The sequence below is a fragment of the Nelumbo lutea genome, chromosome 6 (genome assembly GCF_056320005.1).
Source record: "Nelumbo lutea isolate HS-2025 chromosome 6, American lotus-T2T, whole genome shotgun sequence".
NCBI classification, from domain to species: domain Eukaryota; kingdom Viridiplantae; phylum Streptophyta; class Magnoliopsida; order Proteales; family Nelumbonaceae; genus Nelumbo; species Nelumbo lutea.
Window position 1 is genome coordinate 17,970,672 of NC_142689.1, and position 13,503 is coordinate 17,984,174.

The following is a 13,503-nucleotide window of genomic DNA, read 5'->3' on the forward strand; positions in this document are numbered from 1 at the left end:
TAACTTTGAATGTTCTACGAAAATTTTCAATTGTCGGTTGTATCTATAACGGTTGCATTTGGAATCAGTGTAGTACGCCGATGATGTTTTACACTGAACTGTCATTAAGTGACCATTGTATTTTTGAAATACGTGGTGCAATTGGTGTAAAGTTTTATGTTGATTTTATCGATGTAGTATTTACATCGATAAAATCGATGTAAAACTTTACATATGAAGAGGATTTACACTGATTTACAATGTAAAACTCCACTCCATCCAAATGTGCACAAAATTAAACCGGAGTGAAGTTTTACATCGATCATTATTACACACTCTTTCTAGACATGAACAAAATTGAACCGATGCAAATGTTTACATCGTTCATGATTTACATCAATTTCAAACGCAGCTTAAGATTATATTGACATTCTCCCCCAAGAAGAAAGAGCATACCCCATTGAACACGGGAATATAGTACAACTCTGTACTCCGCCCTTTTCACGGAGCGATACATGGACATTACTGCACTCATACAGCTCCCAACCAGAGAACAATTAACCTGATCTAGGGAACGATATCAGCAACACCAATGATTGAAAATTGGCCAGGAGCGACATCACTAGAATCAACCCCTCTCTCTCTCTCTCTCTCTTTCTCTCTCTGCAGAATGTAGGTAATCTCTTAAGTTTGAAGACATTGGATGTGTGGTGCTCGTACGCACTGTGGGAGGCAATTTCCGACTATGGCCGACGGTTCGGGGAGTGGCATTTCGGCAGAAGCTATTGAACACCATCATATCCTATTGTTATTTTCTTTTACATTGTAAAACAATTTCATGAACCGTTGCAAAGTTTCCTCAAATTTTGGAAAGGTAAAAAGCTTTTGGTTCCTTCAAACCATTTCGGGAAACTTTTTTGCCTGAAAATCGTAAGGGTTAATCTAGACTTCAATGGGTTCTTGTTAAATGGTTTTACTATCGCTTGAATAGGAAAACGACAACCGAACTCCATGACATTCAAGAGCCAATTGCTTTTTTAATAAGTGACTAAGAAGAAGAATTGGATATACTCATTCGCATACCTTTGTGATGCAAAGGTTGGAGCTTTATGACGGAGCATCAATAGTCACCCAGGTCCAGTGTCGGTACTAGAGCCAAAGATTTTCAGCATCAACTCGAGACCGAATCAGCCCCCCACAATGTCCCACAATACATCCCTGCCATGTATTTGGGAACATCTCTCAATGATGACATCATTATTCCTGGTATTATCATCAGGAGATGTTCCCAATACACAGTGGGGATGTGCTGTTGGACGTTGTGAGGGGCTGATTTGAACTCCATCAACTTGCTCCTCGTGTTTATACCAATGACTGGTTCAACCATAAAAGAGTATTTTATGGCAGAATCGTCTTGCCCAAACGAAAAGAGCATTTTCAATAAGGGTAAGTTAGGGATTTTTTTTTTGAAATTATAACAGTCACGTGATGTCACATTTGAATGGATTATGACGAAACATTAACGGTAAGGGAGGAGTTAGGCAATTGTTAGAAACACTAGGAATAACACAAGACAATAGTTAAACAGTAGGGATATGTATAGTTAGTCAATTAGCTAAACCAAAAAGGTAGTTTAAGAAATTTGCCCAATAGTAAATGATAAAGCGTAAAGACTAAATAGTAAAGATGAAAGAGAGAAAGCTTCTAAGAATACACAAATAGTCCCAATTAGACCTAACAATTGGGTCAGTGGGTTTACCCATGACCCAATCCAACCCAACCCAGTTTTTTTTTTCTTTTTTCGGGTTGAGTCAAGTTGGATCATTCTCAAATTCAGGTAGCTAAATATGAAACCCTAACCCCGTTTTTTCAGGTTGGGTTAGGTCAGGTACACCGGTTGGGTAAACTTTTTGTCAGGTCTTGTCATGGGTGACATATCTAGACTCTCTCACTCTGAACCCATCCTATGTTGTATTGGGTTGACAAAATAATCTAGGCTTTAACCTGAGTTGGCCAAGCTCGAGTTCGAGGTTTAGGTCTCTAGGTTAGGCCTGGATTGTCCCTTACCCCAACCAAACCCACCAAAGTTCCAGTCCTATGAAACAAAACTCAACAACAAAGTTTAATGGCTCAAGCTAATGAAATACTTATTTTTCATCTAACACACAAATTCCAAGCTTTGCTTGTTCTTGCATCTCCACATTGAAAGACTAAGAATGGCAATGTGGTCGGGCCAGGTTTTACGTGCCCCATCTCTAACCTCGTACTCAAATGCTCCACTCTGAAATCCATCAGGGTTAGAGATCCTAACCCCATCCCCTTCTCTAAGGGAATTGGGATCCCCGAATTTGCCCTGCCTCGCCCCATCACTCTTACTTGCATATTTATAAATTTATTTATTTATTTGAGACTTACTTAGAATTTTGTACTATATAATAAATATTGTATAATATAATATATATTAACAGTTTAATATGTATTATATCATATAATAAAGTCGGGTTTTTCCCAAAATCTGCCGTAAACCCCAATCAATGTAAAAAAACCACCCTGGGATAGGACGAGGCCCCAAGGGAATGGTCAAATTGCCATCTGTAACCAAAAACATACGGGAAGTGAACAAAAAAATATAACTCCTCATTTTTACAGCCACGACCCACGAGGGAAATCCAATGACTTTTAAGAATAGGTAACTCGATATTTAAGTTATTTGACTTACCTCACATAAAAAGGCGATTACGTATACAATTCAAGGCGGAGCTAAATCAACTTGCGTCAATCATTTATTTGGTGGGATAATTAGATACCACAATACATACATCTCAATGTTTTTATTAAAAATGTATGGGGATGTAGCTCAGATGGTAGAGCGCTCGCTTAGCATGCGAGAGGTACGGGGATCGATACCCCGCATCTCCACTTTTACAAAATTTTAATTGAAGTAGTTGCATGTTTTGATTTAACTTTTTAACATTCATTAATTATTAAAACAGTTATCCGATAAAGAACAACCATCCTATTCAAATTCGTTAGTACATAAAGCTTCTTCACAAAGACTTGAAAACTTTTCAAATTACAATTAACATGATGGCTCTCTCGGTTTTCCACAACCCATCCCTCACCCTAAACACATGAATCGCACCTTGTCCCTGCCTCATACTTTGGCGGGAAAATTGGAGATTTTCCATCCCCGAAAGGGAGTGGAGTGGATGCCTCGTCTCAAACTTGCCTTGCCATTAGGGACGAGGCCAGGACGGTATAATAAGGGTGTCAATGGATCGGTTTTGGATTGGACTCCGTTTAGTCTAAAATTAATTTGAACGGATCAATAAAATATATTGGGTTGGATTAGGCCAATATCTGGCCCATTGATATAAGATAAGAATATATGTTAATAGACCATGTTTCAGTTGAAATCAATCTAAATCAAAATGAATTTTTCTAGATTGGACAGTCCGGACATTGAATTGTACCTGATGCATTTATAATGAACTAACATTGAACTGAATCGGATTGGACCAAATCTAGTCCAATTGACACCCCTACGGGGTAGAGTATCTTGTCCACAAGGAGGAGGGGTGCTCCACCTCAAACCCGCCCCATTGTCATTCCTACAAGCCCATTTGCCAGATCAATGCAACTCGCTATGGTACATGGGGCCATGCCAGCCCCGCACGGCCCACATTACACCTTTAATTGCAACCCAAGCATTATTATCGGATTATATATTGTTAGATAAAGTTGTATTAATTTTTATATTTAATGTTTATTAATTTTTATTATGGTTAAATAAATTCTTGTTAATTTTTATTATTCTAAATTGAATTTAAATGAATTTTATTTTGTATCAATCTTATTATTTTTGTTGGATATTTTTTTTATTTTTACTATTTTTATTCAATTCTATTCATTCCATTCATTTTAAATGGAATTTAAAAATAGGTGCACCATAGAAAAATAATTTAAAATTAAATGGCTAGTTCAAAAACTTAATGAAATATATACTTACTAATACTTGTTATCTTATTTTAATATTATTTATTAATACTTATTTTAATTTCCTAATTTATCCTATTAATATTTTATTTTGCCTAACTACATGTGTTGGTATTGTATACTATTAATTATTTTTTTTTACTACTATTACATATCTAAAATTTTTATTATTTTAATATGTTGATATGATGGCGGACTTTAAGAATGGCAACCGGGCAAGCTCAAGGTGGGGACCATACTCCCACTCCTTTTCCCCAATTTCTAAATAAAATCCCATCCCCATTCCAAATCCTTGTTAGGGAGAAAAATCAACCTCCATCTTAAGGTGATCGGTTTCCCATCCGAATTGGAATAGTATATTCCCATAATCTGTTTGGAATGGTTTATTCCCCTGATGAAATATATACTTACTAATACCTGTTATCTTGTTTTAATATTATTTATTAACATTTATTTTAATTTCCTAATCTATTTTAGTAGTATTTTATTTTTCATAACTTCATGTTTTGGCATTGTATGCTATTAAATATTAATTTTACTACTATTACATATCTATTTTATTATTACTTTAATGTGTTGGCATGGTGAACTTTAAGAATGGCAAAGGGTGTGCTCAAGGTGGAGACCATACTCCCACTCCTTGTCCCCAATTTCTAAATAACATCTCACCCCCATTTCAAATCCTTGTTGGGGAGAAAAATGAGCCTCCACCCCGACGGTGACCAATTTCCCATCGGAATTGGAAGGGTCTATTCCCATAATCATTTTGGTTCAAACAAAAATTGTGATTGTTCAAAGATTCTTTTCTGAATCAATACCTTCCTCTGCCTCATTACTCTTCAGAAATTATTTAAGGAGTGTGAATCAATCAATTGCATACACAAGGTTCGAAAATCACTCTTGTCTCTCTCAGTCCAATCTACTACTGTCTCACATAAGATTTTTTCGGAGACTCTTCAACTTTGTTGGTTGCAAATTCCCGTCCAACGCTCTGTTGTATCCTAGGAACAAATTTTCCTGTAACCCAATAGCAAACTCAGTGGAACTAAATGGGGGCAAATAACGTTTTAAAGACATTGTTTTCGGACACACCTCAGAGCTTCTCCTCCAAGATTCAATGACCCCAATTTCCCAAAAAGAGTGGGGCATCTTTTAGGTTATTAACCGTGGCATACCCAATGAGGTCTTTTAGAGACTAGAAACAGTTAGCAGAGAGTTCTTTGAGATGCCACAAGAAGAAAAGGAAGCCTACACTAGGCCATTAAGCACTTATTAATGATGAAATACATTACCTAGTTGATCAGTTCATGGTGAAGTTCCACCCCTAGTACAATGAAAAGATGATGGAGAATAACAAAATGAAACATGAAAAAAACGGGAAAAAAATTCTACTAAATTGATCACTTAAAGATGAAAAAACAAAAAATAGGAAAAGCAATGATAGGGTCAAATGGCCAAACCCTATGTTTTTGGACGTTCAAAGGGCATGAGTGGTATTTTGAAATCTAACTGGGGACAATTTTGGAATCAAAATTTTGAACAAGTGCTTATTGTACAAACACTTAAAAAGTTGGAATTTTGGGCTTCTCCAATAAGAACTTATTTCAAGCTTATCGCCCAAATGCCAATAAGTGCTTAATTGTGCGGTCTCAACCCAAAATAAGTCTAAACCATTTTTTGCTTGCCAAAGAAAATACCACATGATAGCCATCCAAGCCGATATAGAATTAAATTGGTAAACATCTAGATTAAGACTTAAGAAATATATCAAGAACTGAGTTAAACTAGGGAAGCCAATGGAATCAAAATTCAATGTGCAAGGACTTGCAAAAAATGGAGATCTAACAAAGGGATAGCATAGGAAGATGTGACACACAAACTCTGCCTTAGTGTAGCAAAAAGGGGCATCCTTCATCTGGATTAAACTATGGGTGGTCACAATTCAGTTAACCGAACCTTGGGCTTATTCTTTAGATTGAACTGGTAGTACCGATTTTTGGAAAATTAGTAATTGAAACCAAACCAAAGCCAATCAGTTAACCAGTTGACCGGTTTGGTTAGCCATCGGTTCATTGATTTTTTTAGTTTTTTACATTTATAATATATATTATAAAAATACATTAATATATAATTTAAAACTAAAAATATATATAAAATATTACATTATAAATAATGAATAATATTTATATATTATAAATATATAGTTATATATAATGCATATATATATATTTATAATATAGACAATATAAAATATATATAATATACATACCTATACTACTTTAAAAAGTACAGATGGCCTCAAGAATATTTATGGAATTTCCTAAGGACAAAATTTACCTCTCTTTTTAAATTTATTGATAAAAAATGAGGGCAAATAGGGTAACCAGTTCTTGATATTAAATGAATTGAAAAGAGGTATTTTAAAAATATTCAATGCATTCAATTCTCTCTCATTAAATCCAACACTTAAGTTATTAACTTGCATTCATGTTCATTGAATCATATTTTTAAGTCATTTTTATTTTTCTCATCATTAAGTTTTATTAATTAAATCCATACTTAATAAATTAATAATTCCAATAACATAAAAACTTATACTTTTAAAATCTACCTAGCAAAAATAGTATTTTCATCTAAGTGGTGGTAAGAAATTAAATCATTTTGGGTCAAATGGGTTAGTCCATGTAGCCATGATTAAATAATAAAATTAAAAAAATTGGGAATGTTTTAAACATACATATTAAACAATAATAACTATGATAAATAAGAAATGTTTTTTATTAATGATGAAAATGGAATATAAAATTTAAAACCAAATGGAAATAAAATTATTTTCCTATTCTCTCTCATTATATTTAAGATATATTTTTCTCATTATTAAACTCTTGTAATTAAATCCATAATATTAATTTTAATAGTATACAAATAAATATTTAAAAAAGTAATTTGAAAACAAAACCATTTTCTTCTCTCTCGGTGGTGGGCAAACAATTCGACTATTTGGGATCAAATGGATTAATAAATAATGCCATAATTAAATAATAAAATTTTAAAATAAATAATTATGAATGTAAGAAGTATTTTTGTTAATGATGAAAATGGAATGCCAAATTCAAAATCCACATGGAAATTAAATAATGTCATAGTCAAATAATAAAATTTTTAAAAATAGAAAATACAAAGAATCACCAAAAAAATAGAGAAAATTTTGACACTTATCTAATGTTATATATTTATAAAAAATAAAATATTGGTACATTTCTAATATTGTACATTCATTATATTGAACAAAAATAAGTTTTATACATAAGAAATAATTTTATCAATGATGGAAATGTAATACAAAATTAAATGACAACATAGAAATCAAACAATTTTTATTTTTAGATGGTGGGTTAGTGGTTTTGAATAAAATGATACCATAGACAAACAAAAATTAAGTGTGATAAGTAAAAAATATTTTATATAGTATTAATGAAATATATAATTTAAAGGGGAAATTATAGTCAAAGTCGGTTGCACATTTTAAATTAGGTTGTAGGTTGATCCACAGAAACCAACAAAACTCTGACAACCGGTTCTACATTTCAAATTATAAAAACCTCTGCCATGTCACCGGAGGTTTATGTGGTTGTTGCCAACATGGGATTCTTATTCCATGTTGGACATAGCGAAAAACATATATCAAAATTAGGTTTTAGTTTTCTCCCACCTCCTTTGTCTTCGATTTCCCTTCCTTCTCTCTCACTCTCATAGTCATCTCTCGATTTCCTTCTCCCTTTATCTCTCCCATTCTTTTAGCTTCGATATGTAGCCAAATCAAAACCTCTATTTCTATTGTTCTCCCTCAATCTTTCTCATTCTTGTCCCTCACTATCCTTCTCGGTCAATATCTCCTTCTCCCTCAATCTCTATCATTCTCCAGTTGGTGTAAATTTCATAACCAAGAGTTTCTTGTGAATTTTTATCAAACCGGTCTAATAATTTTTGAACCATACCAAGTTGGTCTCATGTTTTTTTATACAATCTAATTAATACAATATAAGTGTGTAAGAAAATAAAAAAAAAACGATATAGGGAGTAGGAGAGAAACTAAGGGAGAACGATAGAAATTAAGGGAGAAGGAGAGATCAATTGAGAAAAAGAATGAGAGAGATTGAGGGAGAACGACATGTAGAGAGAGAAAACAAGAGAAATTGATATAGATCACATAAATACAAAAACCAAAAACCATTTTTATTTATTTTCAAATCACATAGTCGTTGAGAAAATAAAGATTATTGTGAGTGAGATGTGTGAGGGAGATTAAGAAAGAGAGAGAGAGAGAGAGAGAGAGAGAGAGGGAGAAACTAAAAACTCTTTTTCTTTTTTCCAATCAACTAACATTAAAAGGCAATTTTAGTATAAGCTTTTTGTTGTGTCCAATATGGATGTTGGCAACAGTCAGCATAACCCTCCGATGACATGGCGAGAGTTTTTATAATTTGAAATGTAGAGCCGGTTGTTAGAGTTTTGTTGGTTTATTAACCAACTTGTAGCCTAATTTTAAATGTACAACCAATTCCGACTATAATTTTTCCTAATTTAAAACTATTCCAAAAGCAATGCTATTTTCTTATCTATATGCTAGGTCAATAATCCAACTTTTCAAAGAAACCCATGATGCCATAATTGAATAATAAATATTTAAGTTTATTTTTAATCTTATTGTTACTTTTGTTAATTTTCAATTTCTATCTTAACTATGATACATCTAAAATTCACGTAATTAATATGAAGAAAAATTTCTCACATGCAACATGTGTGCTTAATTACTAGTAATATATTAATTTATGTATATCAATTGGTTCGCTTAACTGATGGCTTTTTATATTGGTTAATTGAAACTGAACCGATGATACCTTCGATTTTTGGAAAATATCGTACCAAAACTAAATCGACTGGTTGGGTTAACCAACCATTTTGGTTTGGTCTCATTAGTCTTGTTTTTTATGATCACCCCTAATTAAAACCCTTTTTCAAACAACTTTGTATTAGTAATGATAAAACCCCGACTAAGTCTCCGCATGAAAAGCTTAAATCTAGGGGTAGCTTCAGTTTCCATATCCTTCTAATACCGACCAATAGGTTTCTATCCAAATGTCCATTTTCCTGCTGCCAAATCATAGTACAAAAATCCTTCATTGTGAATTTTCCTATTGGTTTTTAACCCATACCATTTTATCAGATTGTCCATTAAATATATGGGTCTCGTTTACTACTTGGATATCTACTTTGAGAGAAGGATTTTATTCAATCTTTGATCATTCCAATTGTTCACTTAAATCTATATATATTGGATCTACAATTTTCAAACCCAAATGGTGTTAGATGTAAAAAATGGGCATCTTTTGAACAACACAAGCTAGGTTTCTCTCGCGTGAGGTAAGTAGGGCCATGTTTCAAGAATAGATTGGAAATTTAGAAGATAAAAATAACAAATTTTCCACACAATGTACTATAAGAAAAGCTAGGAGCAGGATAATATGTATAAAAAATGGTGAGAGTAATTGGATTAATGATCAACTAGAATTTTCAAATCATTTTTGCAGTCAATTTGACCATTATTTTCAAACAGATGGTACAAGAAACAATGAAAAGGTCATTAATGGTATTAAGACCTACATTAGCAATGAGCATAATTATGAGATAAGTAGGGATGTCTCGTATGAGGAACTTCTCAATGCCCTATATTTAATGAAAGAACTTAAAACCCTGGGGCCCGATGGTCTTAATGCCTTATTTAAAAAAAGAAAAAAATTCTGGAACATTATTAGAGACTCAGTATGCAAGGTTGTGAAAGCTTTCTTTCACTCAGGGAAGTTATATAAGATCCTCAGTAAAACTTTTATTACTTTTATCCCAAAAAAGAACAACCCAAAACCAGTGGATAATTATAGATCCATAAGTCTATGCAATGTCATTTACAATTTTTTTCCCAAGATTCTTGTCAATAGAATCAAATCTCTGTTGGATAAAATCCTTACTAAAACTTTTATTACTCTGATCCCAAAAAAGAACAACTCAAAATCAATGGATAATTATAGACCCATAAGTCTATGCAATGTCATTTACAAATTTTTTCCCAAGATTCTTGTCAATAGAATCAAATATCTGTTGGATAAAATCCTTAGTAAAACTTTTATTACTCTTATCCCAAAAAAGAACAACCCAAAATGAATGGATAATTATAGACTCATAAGTCTATGCAATGTCATTTACAAATTTTTTCCCAAGATTCTTGTCAATAGAATCAAACCTGTATTGGATAAAATAGTTTCTCCAATTCAAAGTTCTTTTCTTCCTAGTAGACAAATCAATGGCAATATTTTGATTACCTTTGAAATGATCCATTCTATGGGGAGGAAGAAAGGTAGATATGGAATGCTTGCTTGAAAGATTGATGTAAAAAAAGCTTATGATATATTAGAATGGGATTTCATTGAGGATGTGCTAAGAAAATTTGGTTTTCATGAGAGGTGGGTGGGCCGGGTTGTGGAATGCATCAAATCTATCTCATATCAGAATTTGATTAATGGCAAGCCCTCAAAAGAGATCTATCCCACTAGAGGCATAAGACAGGGTAACCCTCTCTCTCATTACATTTTTGTTTTATATGTTCTAGCCTTTGCTAAAAAGTTGGATCAGGAATATGAAGATTTTGGGGATCTCAATTGGATGCAAAATTTCTAAGGATGGCCAAATATTCCTATTTTACAATTTGCGGATGAATGTCTAATATTTGTTGATGCTACTATTCAAGCATGCTTTAAAATCAGATAAATTCTTGATGATTATGCTAATGCATCAGGACAATGCCCTAACTTTGCCAAATCAATGGTCCCTTTTTCAAAAAATATGCCTATGAAGTGTAGGAAAATATTGGCTATAATTTTGAAATTTCCCCTAGGTAAAATAGATAATTAGTAAAATGCTTAGGGCCCCCCATTAATAATTATAGTATTTATTAATTAACAGTAATTAAGTCATTATAGTATTTTATTAATTAACAGTATTAATTAATAAAATATTTTTTGTTAGAATGGGTCATCCGTTCAAACCGGACGATTAAGCTGTCAACCTGGAAACTAGTGGCATGAATGGTTCCAATTCCAGGTCGGTTTTTAAAACATTGGCTAGAAGTATTTATTTTAAGTCGCGTCACACATGAGCTTAATTTTTTCAATATCATCTTTTTTCGGTATCATAGTCAAACCCATGTTTTTATTTTTTTAGCTTTAATCTATCTATATATAATAAAATTGGACGGTCCATGTCTACATGCCTCTTCTTTGAGAGAATTTATTTATCTATTTTCTCCATTTTTTGCATTTTTTTCAATTTTCTTTTGTTTTAAAAATATAGAAAAGTAATAATTGCCTATTTTGATTAGATTAATAAATTTGCACATTATTAGAGAGAGGGAGAGAGACCTTTGGGTTTTCCAAGTCCTCTTATTTTATTGCATGCTATTATTACATTTAATAAAGACATTAAAGAGAGAGAGAGAGAGAGAGAGAGAGAGAGAGAGAGAGAGAGAGAGAGAGAGAGAGAGAGGGAGAGAGACCTTTGGGTTTTCCAAGTCCTCTTATTTTATTGCATGTTATTATTACATTTAATAAAGACATTAGAGAGAGAGAGGGAGAGAGACCTTTGGGTTTTCCAAGTCCTCTTATTTTATTGCATGTTATTATTACATTTAATAAAGACATTAGAGAGAGAGAGGGAGAGAGACCTTTGGGTTTTCCAAGTCCTCTTATTTTATTGCATGTTATTATTACATTTAATAAAGACATTAGAGAGAGAGAGAGAGAGAGAGAGGAGGGAGGGAGTAGTAATAATATTTATTGTATTTTAAAATTTACAATATTTTTAATAATTAACATTATTTTTATTAATTTACAAATTTAATCGTATTTATTAAAATTAATGTATTTATTAATTATCAATGTTTTTAATAATTACAACATTTTATAAATAATTGCCGATATTTATTAAAAAACAATATTAAATAACATAATGCAACTTATAATTTATTTAAAAATAGTATTAACAATTGTAGTATTTATTAAGTAATAGCAATTAAATAATTATATATTTTATTAATTAACAATATTAACTGTACTTTTAATTAATACAATATATTTTTGTTAGAATGGGTCATTCGTTCAAACTGAACGGTTGAGCCATCGACATGGAAACAAGTGACGAAAACGGTTCCAATTCCAGGCTGGTTTTTAAAACATTGGCTAGAAGTATTTATTTTAAGTCATGGCAAACATGAGCTTAATTTTTCCAATATCATCTTTTTCGGTATCAGTCAAACCCATGTTCTTATTTTTGTCAACTCTAATATATATAAAGTTGGTGAGTCCATGTCAGCATATCTCTCCTTTGAGATAAGCTATTTATCTAGTTTCTCAATTGTTTGCATTTTTTCCTATTTTCTTTTTTTAATATAAAAAAAGTAATCATTGCTTATCATGATTAGATTAATAAAGATACACATTATTAGAGAGAGACCTTTGGGTTTTCTAAAGCTTCTTATTTTAATGCGTGCCATCATTACATTTAAAGAAGACATTAGAGAGAGAGAGAGAGAGAGAGAGAGAGAGAGAGAGAGAGAGAGAAGGAGGGAGGGAGTAGTAAAAACAATTATTGTATTTTAAAATTTACAATATCAGTAATAATATAGTATTTTTAATAACTAATAGTATTTCTATTAATTAACAATATGAATCATGTTTATTAAAAATAATGTATTTATTAATTAATACTATTTTTAAATAATTATCATTATTTATTCAAAAACAATATTAAATAATGTACTTATTAATTAATATAATGCAAGTTATAATTTATTAAAAATAGTATTAAAATTGAAGTATTTATTAATTAACAATAATTTAATAATTGCAATACTTTATTAATTAACAACATTAACTATACTTTAATTAATACAATATTTTTAATAATTATAGTATTATTAATTAATTAAAAGTATTTATTAAAATACTGAATTTATTAATTAACAATGTTTTTAATTAATATAGTAATTTTAACAATTACAACATTTTTAATAATTACAGTATTTTAATTAATTAAAATTATTTATTAAATATAAGGGAAAATTTCTGATTAGTACCCTATACTTTGAGCATAGTGACAATTCTGTCGTTAACTAGTTGTTAACCAGCCGTTAAGTGACATTTGAAAAAGACACAAATGCCCTTCAAGTGTTATTTAGTTTTCTTTATCAACCATCTAAACGTTGACAAAAAATTAACAATCCCAAATCACCTTTAAAATTACTTTTGGAAAATATGTTCTAATTATCAATTAACCTTCAAGAAATAAATGTAATTAGTTCATAGTGTATTTAAAATACTTTTTTTTTTCATATAAATTATAAATTATATAATTTAAACATTATAATCCTTGCCTATGATGATTTTAGTTCATAGTGTTACAATAAAAATACAAAAAAAA

The 13,503-nt window shown here is 31.3% G+C and overlaps 1 non-coding gene across 1 annotated transcript; it reads left to right on the forward strand.

Moving 5' to 3' along the window:
* Positions 1-2,825: 2,825 nt before the first annotated feature.
* On the forward strand, positions 2,826-2,898 carry TRNAA-AGC (transfer RNA alanine (anticodon AGC)). The gene has a single exon. It is a non-coding gene; the product is annotated as a tRNA-Ala (tRNA).
* Positions 2,899-13,503: the final 10,605 nt, after the last annotated feature.